Source organism: Jaculus jaculus, chromosome 5 (assembly GCF_020740685.1).
Source record: "Jaculus jaculus isolate mJacJac1 chromosome 5, mJacJac1.mat.Y.cur, whole genome shotgun sequence".
NCBI lineage: Eukaryota > Metazoa > Chordata > Mammalia > Rodentia > Dipodidae > Jaculus > Jaculus jaculus.
In genome coordinates, this window is record NC_059106.1 from 148,071,158 (window position 1) to 148,086,520 (window position 15,363).

The 15,363-nt window shown below is 39.5% G+C and overlaps 1 pseudogene; it reads right to left on the reverse strand.

Moving 5' to 3' along the window:
• Positions 1 to 1,566: 1,566 nt before the first annotated feature.
• On the reverse strand, positions 1,567 to 2,980 carry LOC101616207 (annotated as a pseudogene).
• Between the last annotated feature and the right edge of the window lie 12,383 nt (positions 2,981 to 15,363).

Sequence of the window (15,363 nt, forward strand, 5' to 3'; positions counted from 1 at the left end):
GAAGTGAGCTGATAGCCCAAGATATTTTCCTTCTCTACAGTCTGACAGTCACCTACACAAAAGTGATATAATTGTAAAAATATTAGCAACTCTAAGTAATAAGACCATTGTTTGAAGAAGACTCAAACAATTTCCTCTAAATACAATGTGGTTGGGCTTGCACTAAGATTATTTTGGAGCTGGGTAGATAGCTAATTTAGGGAAAAATACTTACTTTGCCAACATGAGGACCTGAGTTCTATTCCCACCACCTACATAATAAGTTAGGCATGGTGTCAAATGGCTTTACTACCAGTCCTGGGAAAGTAGAAACAGGAATATACCTGAAGCTCAATTGCCAGGCAGTCTATCCTAATTTTAGCACTCCAGACCAGCATCTCAACACAGTGCTTTTAGTGTTCCAAAGGAACAACATTGGAGGCTCTCCTCTCATCTTCACACACAAGTTCATGTGGAGCAATGCACATCTGTATGCTTCATATGCAAAATAATCAAAATCAAAAACAAAAACAAAAACAAAAAACACGGATACACCTCATCCATACAACCAAGCAAACAATAGTTATTTTTATAGGGACATACAGGAAAAGCAAAATTTTCATACTCAGAGACAAAGCACATATATCAAATATGAAAGAAGCTAAGCATGGTGGTGCACACTTTTAATCCTTGTTCTCAGGAGGCAGAGATTGGAGGATCACCATAAGTCTGAGGCCAGCCTGATATTACATAATGAGTTCCTGATCAGCCTGGGACAGAGAACCTACCACAAAAAAGTAATAATAATAATAATAATACATAAAAGTGGAAAGAAAACACATTCTGTACATCCTCATGTATTAGATTTGTAGGCAAACATAAATATAAATATAAACATAAGCAGGCCATTTTTTATTGCCTCATTGCTTATATAATATTTCCCAATGTGATCATTTTTCCCTAGTGATGAATTAAGCTGTCATTATGCTGTGTTACTAAAGTTAGACACCTGTAGGAAGTTTGCTTTCTAGTGTTTTTTTTTGTGTGTGTGTGTGTGTTTTCGAGGTATGGTCTCACTCCAGCTGAGGCTGACCTAGAATTCACTATGGAGTCTCAGGGTGGCCTCGAACTCACAGTGATCCTACCTCTGCCTCCCTAGTGCTGGGATTAAAGTCATGCGCCACCACGCCTGGCTTAGTGTTCTTTTTTTTTTTTACACGATGCTAGTTTTTTCTGAACCAGTGCTCACAGTGGCTCAACTCTTACAAACTACAACTGGACTACATGTTAAGCAGTTAGACAATGGCATGTTTCTTCATCAGCAACACGGATACACATCACTCAACTACACAGAAGACAATGTTGCACGCGCTTATCGGGGCCTGCAATGTGGGGAGGGGGCATTCTGTTGGGCAGATGACCAGTGTGGAGTCCACGGCCACTCTGCAGACCACTTGCCTACTGTTCAGCGCTCCCTCCATTGCATTGCCTGACAACGAGTGGAGCAAAACCTTCCCACCAGACTTGTTATTGCGTTACAGGGCTTCTCCCTAGCATTCACATTCTAACGTTTACAAAATCCAAACACCTTAAGGACACTTCACACTTAGGGAACTTCTTCCTCTCCAGTGTGGACTCTCTGGTGTTTAGAGAGACTGGACTTACTACAGAAGGTTTTACCACAGTGATTACACCAGGAGGGATTCACCACAATGTGGATTCTGAGATGTTTATTGAAATTTGAGCTGTGGTTGAAGGCTTTCCCATACTCCTTGCACTTAGAGGGCTTCTCTCCTGTGTGCAAGCGCTGATGGGAACTGAGACCTGCGGGCTGACTAAAGCTCTTTCCACACTCATTACACTGATAGGGCTTCTCCCCCGTGTGGATTCCATAGTGTCGAATGAGGCTGCCTTTCCCACTGACGGCTCTCCCACAGTCCTTACGGGGATAGGGTGCCTCTTCTGCATGCATTCTTTGATGTTTAAGGAGGTCCAAACTCTGCCCAAAGGCGTTCCCACACTTACAGTCATAGGGCCGGTCCACCACGTGTGTTCTGTAGTGAAGGGTAAGGTTGGAGCTGTGGCTGGAAGCCTTCCCACATTTGGTGCACACATAAGGTTTCTCCCCGGTGTGTGTTCTGCGGTGTGTAGTAAGGTTTGAGCTACTACTAAAGGCCTTCCCACACTCAGCACATACGTAACGCTTCTATCCTGGGGCGGGCTTAGAAGCCGAGTCTGCTCTTTCCTGGAGCCTGTGACCTGCAGAGGTTTTGCTCCCCTTCCAAGATTGCTGACCCACTGCCTCTCTGACCTGGCCCCATACTTATTGACAATAATCACTGGGATGATGTCCATTTGGAGTCCATCTGCGTGAGACTCTTCTTTGGAACTTTTCTGCTCATCTACTGGTAAACCCTTCTGGGGAGTTGATTTACAACCTTGATTCATTCTTGGATCCTGAGGAAAGTCCTGCTCCTCACCAGTCTCTTGGATGTACAGGGGCCCCCAACACTCATACTTGGGGCTGTTGTCCACAGGCTGAGCTTGATTACTGCTCAGGGATGCCACTGAGGTTCCTGAACATGACATCTTCTGCCTCTGTTCGTCTGAAGGAGTTGAGATCTGCAGTCCTGGCTCATCCAGTTCTTGCTCCAGGTCCTCCAGAAGAGTGACAGCCTCCTCTGCACTCTCAGGGCAGGGTTCCTGTACCCAGGACTGGAGCTCAAGGGGCAGGATGGTCAGGGACTGCTCCAGCACCATCAGCTCCAGGATCTGCTCCTTGGTGTGGATCTCGGGCCTCAGCCACTCACAGCAGAGCACCCTCAGCCGGCTCAGGTTCTCATGGGGCCCAGGGGGTGTCGTGGTCCCCAAACTGCCTGAAGCGCCGGCGAAACATCTCCAGGCTAGAATGGCATTTCTGGTTTTCGTCCTCTTCCTCCACTTTCACAGTTGCAGGCCCCACCAGTTCTTGAGGAGGCCTGGGATTCAGAACTTTGGCCATGCCCACTACCTTGGTCATCACAGGGAGTCCAGAAATCACAGGGCTTTGTGGAGCAGAATTGGCTCCTTTGGGTTTCAGGTTGTCTAGAGTCACATGTTGAATCTTCTCCCTGCTGGTACTTTAACCCAGGACTGGCAGGCTTCACCGTGACTCAGAGACGCTCCAGGAGCCAGAAACCTGCACCGCTCACCCAGCAGCGGCGCGCCTGGCAGTGCTTTTTAGTGTTCTTAATGAGATACTTTAATAACAATAAATGAGTTGTAAGGCTATATTTTGTACATCGATGTTTCTATCAAATGTTAAGTACAGTGCGTGAGGAAAAAAAAAAAAAACATCCAATTGAACAAAAAGAACAGGAGGAAAGGAAGAATTAAACAAGGAAGAAAAGAGGAAGGATGGGTCAGAGGTCAGAGGAAAGGGAAAGTCAGAGATGAATATCTATTTACCTAGATACATAAATGTCAGCTATTCAAAAGTAAGTATTATTTGAGACTACATAGTGTGTTCAATCTGTCATGACAATCATATTTTCAAAAGATCTGGAAAAATTTTTGACACATTATATCATTCTGTTAAAATGTATGCATTACCTTCCTGGAGAAAATATAAATTATTGGTTTTGGAAACTAAATTGCCCATGTAAAATGCATCATGCTTTCATATATTAGATATATGTGTGTTTAAATATGTTATAAATATGAACATTTCAAAATGGCTCTGTAAGGCTGTCATATTTTCACTTGTGAGATGATGTTATGATTGAGCAAAGTAGTCATCATCATTGATTTACCTGTTTTTTTTTTAATTTTTTTTCTATTATGCAAATACAGGCAGTTTGGTACCATTATTAGGCTCATCCATAACCTACACCCTCCCCATTGGCTCCTCCTTGTTGAGGTATATGGGTCATGCATTGTGGAGTTAGCCCACAGTTATTGGTACAATAAATGTCTCTGCATATCATGACCCAACATGTGGCTCTGACATTCTTTCTGCCCCCTCTTCAGCAAAATTTCCCTGAGCCATGTTGGGCTCATTTTTGGTCTGCTTCAGTGATGAGGTGTTGGGGGCCTCTGAGGCTCTGGCTCTGTGATTTGGTAGGAGTTGATTTTTCTGTGTTGGTCGCCTTCCCCCTTGTGTTGGTATCCAGTTCATCAGGAAAACAGCACCCTTGCTTGTTTGCCAATTTTCCTTAGTTTCAGCAGGGGTGTTTTGACATATGATGGGGTGGCTCTCTCCTTAGGATCTGCATCTATCTGACAAAGAGAAGCAAATTCTCCAATGGAGAGTAAGATAGCACCAGGACAAATGAGATAACCCTTACTTTTTTAATAGAGAGTTTAATAGATGTAGGCCCTCTTGTAGCCCATGATAGCTGGTAGCTTGATATTGGAGAGTGGGCTTATGTTTGGATATGGTTCTGACTTGTTTCCTAGCTCCAGCTATGGGTACGGTACCACTGAGGGGACCAGTTAGCCTAATCAGGAGCAGTTGGTTCCCCACCATAGCTGTGTGCCACTATTGCACTTGTGTGGGCATCACAACAGGTTATTTGCTGCTAAGTAGTTTGGACCATGAGTTGCTTGGACAGATTTTTTTTTTATCCCCCATTCACCCATGTAGCACCTTCTGACACTGGACACGCTGATTGTCTGGGGACTGACTCTCTCCTGGCTTCCAGCCATGCCGTTCCATTTTACCATTGATTTACTTTTAACATAATGATGAGTATATATACAATTAACTTGTTAATGTCATTGTCATTTGATAGGGCTTATTTACATGATTTTTCATGACAATATATAGACTTAGGCAATAAGTTAACCAAAAAATATAAATTCCTAAAAATAATTTAATTTTAAAGAACAGTCAAAAGATACAATATTATTAACTAAAAATTGCTTTCATTGTTTGAACTCACAGTAAGAAAATGAACAAACAAGAATACACATTAAAACAAAACATGACTGATGTATGTTAACTAATAGAACTTTTTTCTTTTTTTTTTTTGTGAGGTAGGGTCTCTCTCTAGCCCAGGCTGACCTGGAATTATTCTCAGGGTGACCTTGAACTTGAACTCACAGCAATCCTCCTACCTCAACCTCCTGAGTGCTGGGATTAAAGGCATGCACCACTAATTTTATTTTATTTTTATTTTTCAAAATAGAGTTTTACTCTAGTGCAAGCTGACCTAGAATTCACTCTGTAGTCCCGGGCTGGCCACAGACTCATAGCAAACTTTTACCTCTGCCTACTGTGTGCTGAGACTAAAGGCATGTGTCACAAGAGTCTAATAATTTTTATTTATTGTCAAGGAAAGAAAGACAGGTAGAGAGAGAGAGAGAGAGAGAGAGAGAGAGGGGGGGGGGGGAGAAAAAATGGCATTCCAGGGCCTCTTGCAACTGGAAACAAACTTCAGATACATGTTCAAATTTATGCATCTGACTTTATATGGTTATTGGAAAATTGAACCCAAGCCACCAGTCTTCACAAGCAAGCACTTTTAATTGCTGAGACATCTCTCCAGCCCTTGTATGGATTTTTTTAAATTGCTTTCCTGAAATTCTTAAGAATCTTGTTTTGGAATCTATTAGCTGCATCAGAAGTATGGCAGGGATTTAAAAATTTTAATTTATGAATAAGATCTATCATCAATTCCAGTAGATGTATATTTTTTTCTAATACTAGGTGATGCTAAGCAAAAGTATTAAGTAGAAGACTCCTAACATTTACTTCAAAAAAGAAAAAAAATACTTTGATCCCAAATTTTTAGATCCTTAAAATTTTATTTATACAGAAAAGATTAACTATTTAATAAGTATGTATTTCATATGCATTCATGCATCACAATTCTGGTATCATTTTAGAAGTAAAGGTGATGCTGGTCTGTGCCCTAGTGAATGCAAGTGGACAGAAAAGCACTAAGGAGTATGTATATTTTAACACAGCGAAATCTGAAAGTCCATTTCGACTAACACTCCTGTTAAACTCCTCAACTGAGTAATTTACTAAAAGGTTTTGTTTTGTTTTTACTTTATAGAGTTTCTATGGATAAAGAGACTGAGCTACTGCATTTTGAATTTATTTTCTATCCAAAATATCATACTTCTGTCAGGACAATTACAAGGATAAAGCTGGGCAATTTTTCATCATCTCTAAAAGCTAGAACACGAAATATGGATTTAATTTGTGGACCACATGCTTCACTGAATGTCATGCTGTCAGGAAGATGAGGTGAGGAACATTTAAGGCTTAAATTATAAGTACACAAATTAATCTCATCCTTATTTCTCATTATAAAACTGCTTTATTGACTCCATCTTGCCCATAGTATATTAGAGAGGTTAACTTGATTGCAGAGAGTGAGCTGCAATTTAAACAGCCTGAAATATTATAAAGCATGCATAGAGGACCATCTTACTGTAACTGCCCCTCCAGCATGTTACTTGATCTCTTTGTGTTTATCTTATAGTGGCTGTGAAATTCACCTTCACTGTGTGGAGAATTCAGTTATAAACAAACAGTCTTCACACAGGCAAAGCATCAGTGTGTACTATAACTCTACAGACCTCTCCAGAGTCCACTGAGATAAGTTAGCTTCTCTGAAGACAAGATCACGAATGCTCATTACTGCACATAGAAGAATACTGGGCACCGACAAGAGCAGGAACTGAGAAAGTTCTTTTTCAAACATTATATGAAGAATATAAGGTCAATGAACATGCTTAACCCCACTTAATATTGTCATTTTGATGAAGAAAATGTCATGCTTAAGTTACTAGATTTCCCTGCCAACTCAGGCATCTTTAGAACAGTGAGCTAAGGAATTAAGATATCTGGAAAATATATTCAAAGTAAAACATTTTTTTTTTCAAATTCCTACAGTTGACAAATGGTCCTCCAATGTTTATTTTCTTTCTTTCCTTGTACTGTTTCAGGTCTAAGATTGTATACCCAGAGCCTTCATGTGTTTGTTGAAGTGGAATATGACAAACTGACCCCCATAACCCTTGAAGATGAAGTGTTCCCACCTGCCTCAGGCTTCTGCACTTACAGATTTCTTAAACTTCATCAACTGCTTTCTGCTTTTCTATTCTTCATACTGATTTTTCAGCTTTTGCCATAAATATTTGTTTCTTTGTTGTAGTGGAAGTAAAAACTTGTTCAAGCTCACAGCCCTCTATATGTGAATTGCATCCTCCCTCATTTTTTTTTTTTTTTCAAGCATGACTTAGAATTTATTTTGTAGTCTCAGGTTGCCTTTGGAACTCAGAAGTCCTCCTATCTCTGCCTCCCCTGGGCTGGGATTATAGGCATGTGATATCATGCCTATCCAACTAATTTTTTTTCATAATTCTTCCATAATACTGACTGTAAAATAACTCATTAAGACATTAACAAAATGTAATAAAAAAGCCACAATTATAAAAAGTTTAATAAATATATTTTATGCTTTGGTGAACATTTTTTTAATACTTTTAATACACACTACAATACAAATTCCAGAAATCAAGAATAATATTACTCTCGTCTATAGTATATCTTTAGCTTCAATGACAATGCTGTATGCATAATTAGCATCTAGTATCTTCACTGAGTGGATTAATTCGTGCAGCCTATTGGAAAAAAAAAATTGCTTACCTTCCACCTACAAGTATGTAACATTCATTGAAAATCAAGAGAACTGGATGTAAGTGCATCTCATTGATACAGGGCATGCTTCGAATGTGGTAGGCCCTGAACTGGACTCTATGTCCCCTTACATGTTAATGATGCCAAGGTACATAATGACAAGTTGAATTATTAAAATTTCTGTGACTCTCAGCACTCCATATGAATTCATACATGAATTCATAAATAAAAATTTATATATTATTTTATCTATAAAATCTAATCAATGTGATTGCTTTAATGCAATATTTTAAATATATTTTTCTGCTGTACAAAAGGCGAATAATTTTTAAGCAACTACATACAAAGTCTTCATACAATTAGTGCATTTTAAACTGAATTTTACAATAGAAAAATGATACCTGAGAGAACCTTCTTAATAGAAAATATATTGTCAGCTTTAAATAAGCATACATATAATTATGTAATTACATAAGTAATATCAAAGTTTTCCTTCCATTCATGTAGTTAATTTCCATATATAAAGTGATTGAGCTAGTGCACAGTAGAGACAAGTTATATCATGCTCCTTCTGTTGACAATAAGCACCATATTATTAGCTTCTTAAAACATAGTTACATGTTATTTTTTCATAATTTCCCATTATGAGTAGCATTAAATGGGCAGAAGAATGTAGCAGTGGTCTAGTACCTGATAGTTATCAGACAGCATTTAATCATTATCTATGATGGTGCTCTCTGTATTTTATTTTATATTTTATCTTTTTTGTATTAGTTATGTACACAGTGTGTATACAACCATATTGGTACTATTGTTAGCCTCCTCCCAGACCTCCCTCATCTCCAAGGACCCTCCTCATTGGGTATGTGTGTTGGGTATTGTGGGGTTAGCCATCTGTTATGGGGAGGAAGCAATGCCTCTGTGCACAAAGTCCCAACATGTGGCTCTAACTATCTTTCTGCCACATCTTCTGTAAATTTCCCTGAGCCATGTTGGGTTTGTTTTAGGTTTACTTCAGTGATGATGTCTTGGGAGCCTCTGTGTCTCCAGGTATCTGGTTTGGTAGGAGTTGAATGTTCTCTGTTTCTATGTCCTTCACCCTTGTGCTGGTACCAGGTTCTTCAAGAAAGCAGCACTCTTGCTTATTTCCCAAATTACTCTTGGTTTCAGCTGGGGCCCTGTTGAGGTGTGATGGGCTGACACACTCCTCAGGATCTGCATCCATCTGAAAAAGAAGCAAATCCAATGGAGAGTGAAGTCAGCACCAGATAAAGGGGATAACCATTATTATTTTATAGATAATTTAATAGGTATAGGCATTCTTATAGCCCATGTTTGGTGGGAACTTGATAATGGAGAGTGGGCTTGTTTGGGGATATGGTTCTGACATGTTTCACAGCTCCAGCTATGGGTTCCATTCCACTGAGCAGATCAGTTAGCCAAATCAAGAGCAGTTGGCTACCCACCATGACTGTGTACCACTATTGCACTTGTGTGAGAATCATGTCAGGTTGTTTGAAGCTGAGTAGCTTAGGCCATGGTTTGCTTGGACAGATATTGGTAATTTTTACCCAGTTGCTCATTTAACACCTTCTGGTACTAGACAAACTAACTGCCTGGGGACTGACATTCTTCCAGATTCTAGCTAGATCACTCCATGTTCCATAAAAAGAGCATACGGTGTCATGTGCAGTAGGATCTTACCACTAACTTTTGGTAGGGCATCAAGTACTCTGACAGAAATTAGTCTGCTTTTGGGAAACCTTGTAGGTCTCTCTGATCAACTGCTCATTATTTATGTTAACCACATGCCGGTACTAGGAGTTGCAGGCCAGCACCAAGGAAAAAAAGGAAGAAAAAGATAGGTAATAAAAAAAAAAAAAAGAGATAGAATACAGAGAGAAAGAGAGAAGCAGGAGATTGTTAGTTTTCATCATATCCTCTCCAGGGCCCTGTGATTCAGGTGTTCCCTCTAAGGACCTGATGAAGGTTCAACCATTTAGTCTGTCTTTTAGGATGTATAATTTTATGGTACCATTGCCATTTGGGTCCAGTTTTGTGTGCCCCACCCCTATCCTTACCCTTCCCTCCTGCCCCACCCATCTTATTGTCCAGTCCTTGAGATGCTTATTAAGTATGTCAGCATCTTACACAGATTCAAGTTTGAAGCCATAGATGAGTGAGACCATGCAACAATTATCTTTCTGGGATGGGTGAGTTTTCTGAGAATGATCTGTTCCAGTTTCAACCATTTTTTTTTCCTCAAACTTCACTGTGTCATTTTTCCTCACTTTTGTGTAGAATTCCATGGTGTAGAAACACCATATCTTGATTATCCATTTATCTAATGATGGATATCTGGATTGAGTCTAGCTCTTAGCTATTGTGAATTGAACAGCTGTAAACATGGTAGATCAAATCTTTCTGAACTGAAGCATGGAGCTTTTAGGATAAATGCTCAGTAAGGGTATAACTGGGTCTGTTGGTAATTGTATAGTCAACACATTTAGGAGTCTCCATATTGCTTTCAATAGTGGTTGTATCATCTGACATTCAAACTAATAGTGAACGAGGGTTTCTGTTTCTCCACATGCTTACCAGCATTTGTTTTCACTTGATTACTTAATGTTTGCTATCCTTACTGGGTTAATGTTGAATCTCGTAGTATTTTTTTTTAAATTTGCATTTCCCTAATGATTAGGGATGATGAACATTTTCTTAAGTGTGTGTTTGCCACTTATATTTCTTTCTCTGAGAACTCCTTGTCCAGTTCATTGCCCATTTTTGTGAGTGAGTTGTTTGACTTTTTATTGTTTAAAAGTTTTTTTATATTGCCAATTTTGTGGGTTTTTTTCAATAGTTATTTTTACAGTCATGTTGATACCATCATTAGCCTCCTCCCTGTGATTACCTTCCATAGGGACCCTTCTCATTAGGGAATATGGGTTGTACATTGTAGGGTTTGCCATTGGTTATGGGTAAGATATAGTGTCTCTGTGCATAATGACTCAACTTGTGGCTCTAACAATCTTTCCATCCCCTCTTCTCCAAATTTCTTCAAGTCATGTTGGGTTCGTTTTAGGTCTACTTCAGTGATGAGGTCTTGGAAGCCTCTGTGTCTCTGGATATCTGGTTTGGTAGGAGTTAGGTGTTCTCTGTGTCTATCTCCTTCACCCTTGTGCAGGTATCAGGATCACAAAGAAAGCAGCATTCTTTGCACTTGATGTTTGTGCATGACAATCGAGTTTCATTTTCCTGCAAATTGTTATACAGTTTGTCCAGCCAGCACCATTTGTTGAAGATACTGTCTTTTTTCCAACCTATATTGTTAGGGCCTTTGTCAAATATCAAGTAGCTATAGTTACTTTACCCTAAATCCAGGTCATTGATTCTGTTCCATTGGTCTATACTCCTGTTTCTATGCCAGAACCATGCTTTTATTACTATGGCTTTGTAGTATAGCTTTAGGACAGGTATGGTGATGCCTCTAGAGGTGCTTCTTTTGCTGAGGATATGCTTAGATATTGAAGGACTTCTGCCATTCCATATGAATTTTGAGATCACTTTTTCTATCTCTGCGAAGAAAAATGTCAGGATTTTTATTGGTATTGTATTAAATCTGTATATTGCCTTTGGTAACATTGCTATTTTCACAAGGTTAATTTTGCTTACCCAGGAGCATGGGAGGTCTTTACCTTTTTCTCAAGATCTCAGTTTCTTTCTTGAGTGTTTCTTATGTTTTTATTGTACAGGTCTTTCACATCCTTGGTTAATGTTATTCCAAGGTATTTTATTTTAACTTATTTTATTTTGTTGTTATTGAAAATAAGACAATATCACTTATTTCTTTCTCTGTAACATTGTCTTTCGCATATAGGAAGGCTACTGATTTTTGTGAATTGATTTTATATCCTGCTACTTTGCTGAAGGAGTTAATCACCCTTGAGGGTTTTGAGATGGAGTTTCTCTGGTCTCTTATGTATAGAAACATGTCATCTGTGAATAAGGCTAACTTTACTTCTTCATTTCTAATTTATATCGCTTTTATTTCTTTCTCCTGTCTTATTGCTTGAGTTAGGACTTACAGTACTACATAAGAGAGCAGAGGTGAGCATGGACACCCCTGTCTTATTCCTGATCTCAACAGGAATTCCTTTAGTCTGTTCCCATTAAGTGTTATTTTGGCTTTAGGAGCTTGATATACAGCATTTATTATGCTAAGATATAAACTGTCCATGCCTATTTTCTCCAATGTTTTGATCATGAGGTGACGTTGTATTTTCTGAAAGGCCTTTTCTACATCTATTGAAGTAGTAGTGTGTTTTTTGGGCTTAAGCTTATTTATGTGGTATATTACATTGATAGATTTCTGTATGTTGAACCACCCCTGCATTCATGGGATGAATCCCACTTGATCAAGGTGGATAATGCTTTTGATGTGTTGTTGAATTTTGTTTGTGAGGATTTTGTTCAGCATCTTTGCATCTAAGTTCATCTGGGTAATAGTCCCATAGGTGTTTTGTTGTTTGTTTGTTTTCTTCTTGTGGCATCTCTGCCTGGTTTTGGTATTATGGTGATACTATCTTCATAAAAGGAGTTGGGGAGCTTTCCCTGTTCTCTGATTATGTGGCACAGTTTGATGAAAAGTGGTTTCAGTTCTTCAATGAAGGTTTGATAGAATTCAGCTGAGAAGCCATCTGATCCTGGACTCTTCTTTTGGGGGAAGTTTTTGAGTACCTTTTCAATCTCAATGGGTGTGATATATTTGTTTAGGAGATTAATCTGATTTGATTTTAGTTTTGGTAGGTGGTATGTGTCCAAGAATTCATCCATTTCCTCCATATTATCCAGTTTTGTGAGGTTTTTGAAATAAGTCATGCTGATTCTCCCAATTTCACTTATGTCTGTTTTTCTCTCTCCTTTTTCTTTTAATTTGAAGTGTGAATGTCTCTTTTTCTCACTTGATCAAATTGGCCAGGGATTTATCAATCTTGTTTATTTTTTCAAAGAACCTGCTCTATGTTTCATCAATTTCCTTAATTGTTTTCTTAGTTTCCAATTCATTAATTTCTTCTCTAATCTTAATTATTTCTTTCCGTCTGGAGCTTTATGGATTGATTCTTCTTGCTTTTCCAGTGCCTTTAAGTGGATGGTTAGGTTATTGATTTCAGTTCTTTCTCTTTGTTATGAAGGCATTTAGTGCTATGAATTTTCCTGTGAGAACGGCCTTCATTCTGTCCCATATGTTTTGCTGCAATGTGTTCTCATTATCATTCATTTCTAGAAATTTTGTAATTTATTATTATTATTTTTTAATTTTGTCCACTACCCATTTATTGTTTAAATGTGTGTTGTTTAATTTCCAGTAGCTTATGGGATTTCTAGCACATCTTTTCTTATTAATTTCCAGCAATACAACATTGTGATCTGATATCATTAAGAAAATTATGTTAACCTTCCTAAATATATGGAGGCAGGCTTTATGAGCCATTATATGCTCTATTTTAGAGAAGGTTCCATGGGCTGCTGAGAAGAATGTGTAGTCTGTGGGTTTTGGGTAAAATGTTCTGTAGATGTCTGTTATGTCTAATTGATCCATGGTTTTGTTGAGCTCTTCCCCGAGTCATTTTCTGATTTTCTTAATGCTTTTTGGAATTCATCCTTGTATTTCTTTATGTCTTCATTGAGCTTATCCAGCTCCCTATTTTCTTGTCCTTCAGATTATTTAACTCTAGTTGGATCCCTTCCTAGTACTTATCTATTAGGTCTAATCTTGTAAGGACAACATTCAATTATTGGCCCTTTGTTGCTTTTCTACAAGTTCTGCTATTTGCTTGGTCAGAGTTGCATTGCTCCTATTGTCTCTTCTATGTTTTGGTTAGAGACATCCATTGTGGGACTGGGAAATCTTACTGGATTTACTAGTATTTGATTTTTCATGTTATTTCTTTTGCACTGTGATCTGCCCATCACAGTGTAGGAGTCCTATTTAATTTAGGAAGAAGCTTTAGTCTACCCCTGATATACCTTTGGTGATTTTTTCCATTTTATGTTTGCTTCTTCTAGGCTTCAGATGGTAATGAGACCTACCTGCTCAGAGGGAAGGAGCCCTTGAGGCTCTGGTGGGTGCCCAAAGACTTGATGAAGGGCTTGTTGTTCCATGATTAAGGGTATGGGACTGTATGGTCAGGTGGTCCAAAGGGACAGGGGGTAGGGAGGAACGTGACAAAAAAGACTGGCGTTGTGGCTTGGCTGCTAAGGGGGTGAGGATGGAAATGTATGGTGGCTCTGCAATGCTGAAGGGTTGAAGGGATGGGACCATGGGTCCACTGAGACCTGTAGCAGGGGGTGGGTGGGACCGCTTGGTCCTATGTCAGGGCAGGATTGGGATATGGGACTGCTATGGGTCAGGGGACACATTGGGATGTGAGCATGGAAGTCATCTGTGGTGGCAGATCCTAGGGAGGGGGGAAGCCTAGCATGCTGCCTTGGATCTGTGCACAGAGCGGCAGAGAGGCAGTGGCATGTGGAGGTCCCTGGTGGTGGCAGGGGGAGCAGTAGCCTGATGACATGGGTCTGTGTATGGAGGTGGTGGGTGGTGGTGAGTGGGCAGGCGTGCAAGTGAGAGGTCCCCTGGGGTAATGTTAGCCTTCTTGCATGGGTCTGTGCATGGGTGTGAGGGCAGCTGCCTGTGGAATGGCATTTGCAAGTGTGGAGGTGTGCATGGAGCTCCACTGGTCTGCTGGCCTGGATCCCCTTGCCTGTGGTTCGTGCAGGAGGATCCTATGGCTGGGAGAATGACTAGGATGGTTGCTTGAGTTGATTGTGGGAACTGGTGGGCTACCCGAGAGCGTGGGAATCAGTGGATTCCTGGCTTTATTCCTCTGCGCCCTCCCACTGGAGCTGTATTAGAGTCTACTCACCCCGAGAAGACCCAATGAACCCTAAACATCTTGCCTTCCCTTCTCCAGGAAGTTCAGTGTGGTTAGGCAGACTCCATGCCATGTTGACTGGATGGCCCCTTGTATTTTATTAATATAATTTGCATGAAATCATGAGTATCATTGGTTCTAAATGTATCTTTAAATGTTATAATTAAACAGATATATTTTTTGTTAGTTTGAGGATAGACATTCTTATTTTTTTTTAATAATAAGTCCTTGTTTTCTTTCTACTTGACAACCTTTTTTTTTCCATTCTTGTCATGTAAATAAGAATTTTTCTAGGGCTGGAGAGATGGCTTAGCGGTTAAGTACTTGCCTGTGAAGCCTAAGGACCCTGGTTTGAGGCTCGGTTCCCCAGGTCCCACGTTAGCCAGATGCACAAGGGGGCATCTGGAGTTCGTTTGCAGAGGCTGGAAACCCTGGCACGCCCATTCTCTCTCTCTCCCTCTATCTGTCTTTCTCTCTGTGTCTGTCGCTCTCAAATAAATAATAAATAAAAATTAAAAAACTATATTAAAAAAAAGAATTTTTCTAAATTTTATATTTGTTACTATGGATTTGTGCATGATTAAACTCAGCAGAAATCATAACCTATCCTCTGTCATAATATCCCTGAAAAGTATTTACTGTATGAAAATGAAAGTTGGCATCACAACCTCAGTTTAGTAAGAATATATTTCAACATGTGATGTAAGTTTTACATTCTCACTTACATAGACACCTGTTATGGTTGTTTTTTCCAGTTTAATGAGTTTAGGGAGGTTTATATCTCCAAACTGGGAGTAGCTTTATCATTTTGACATTTAA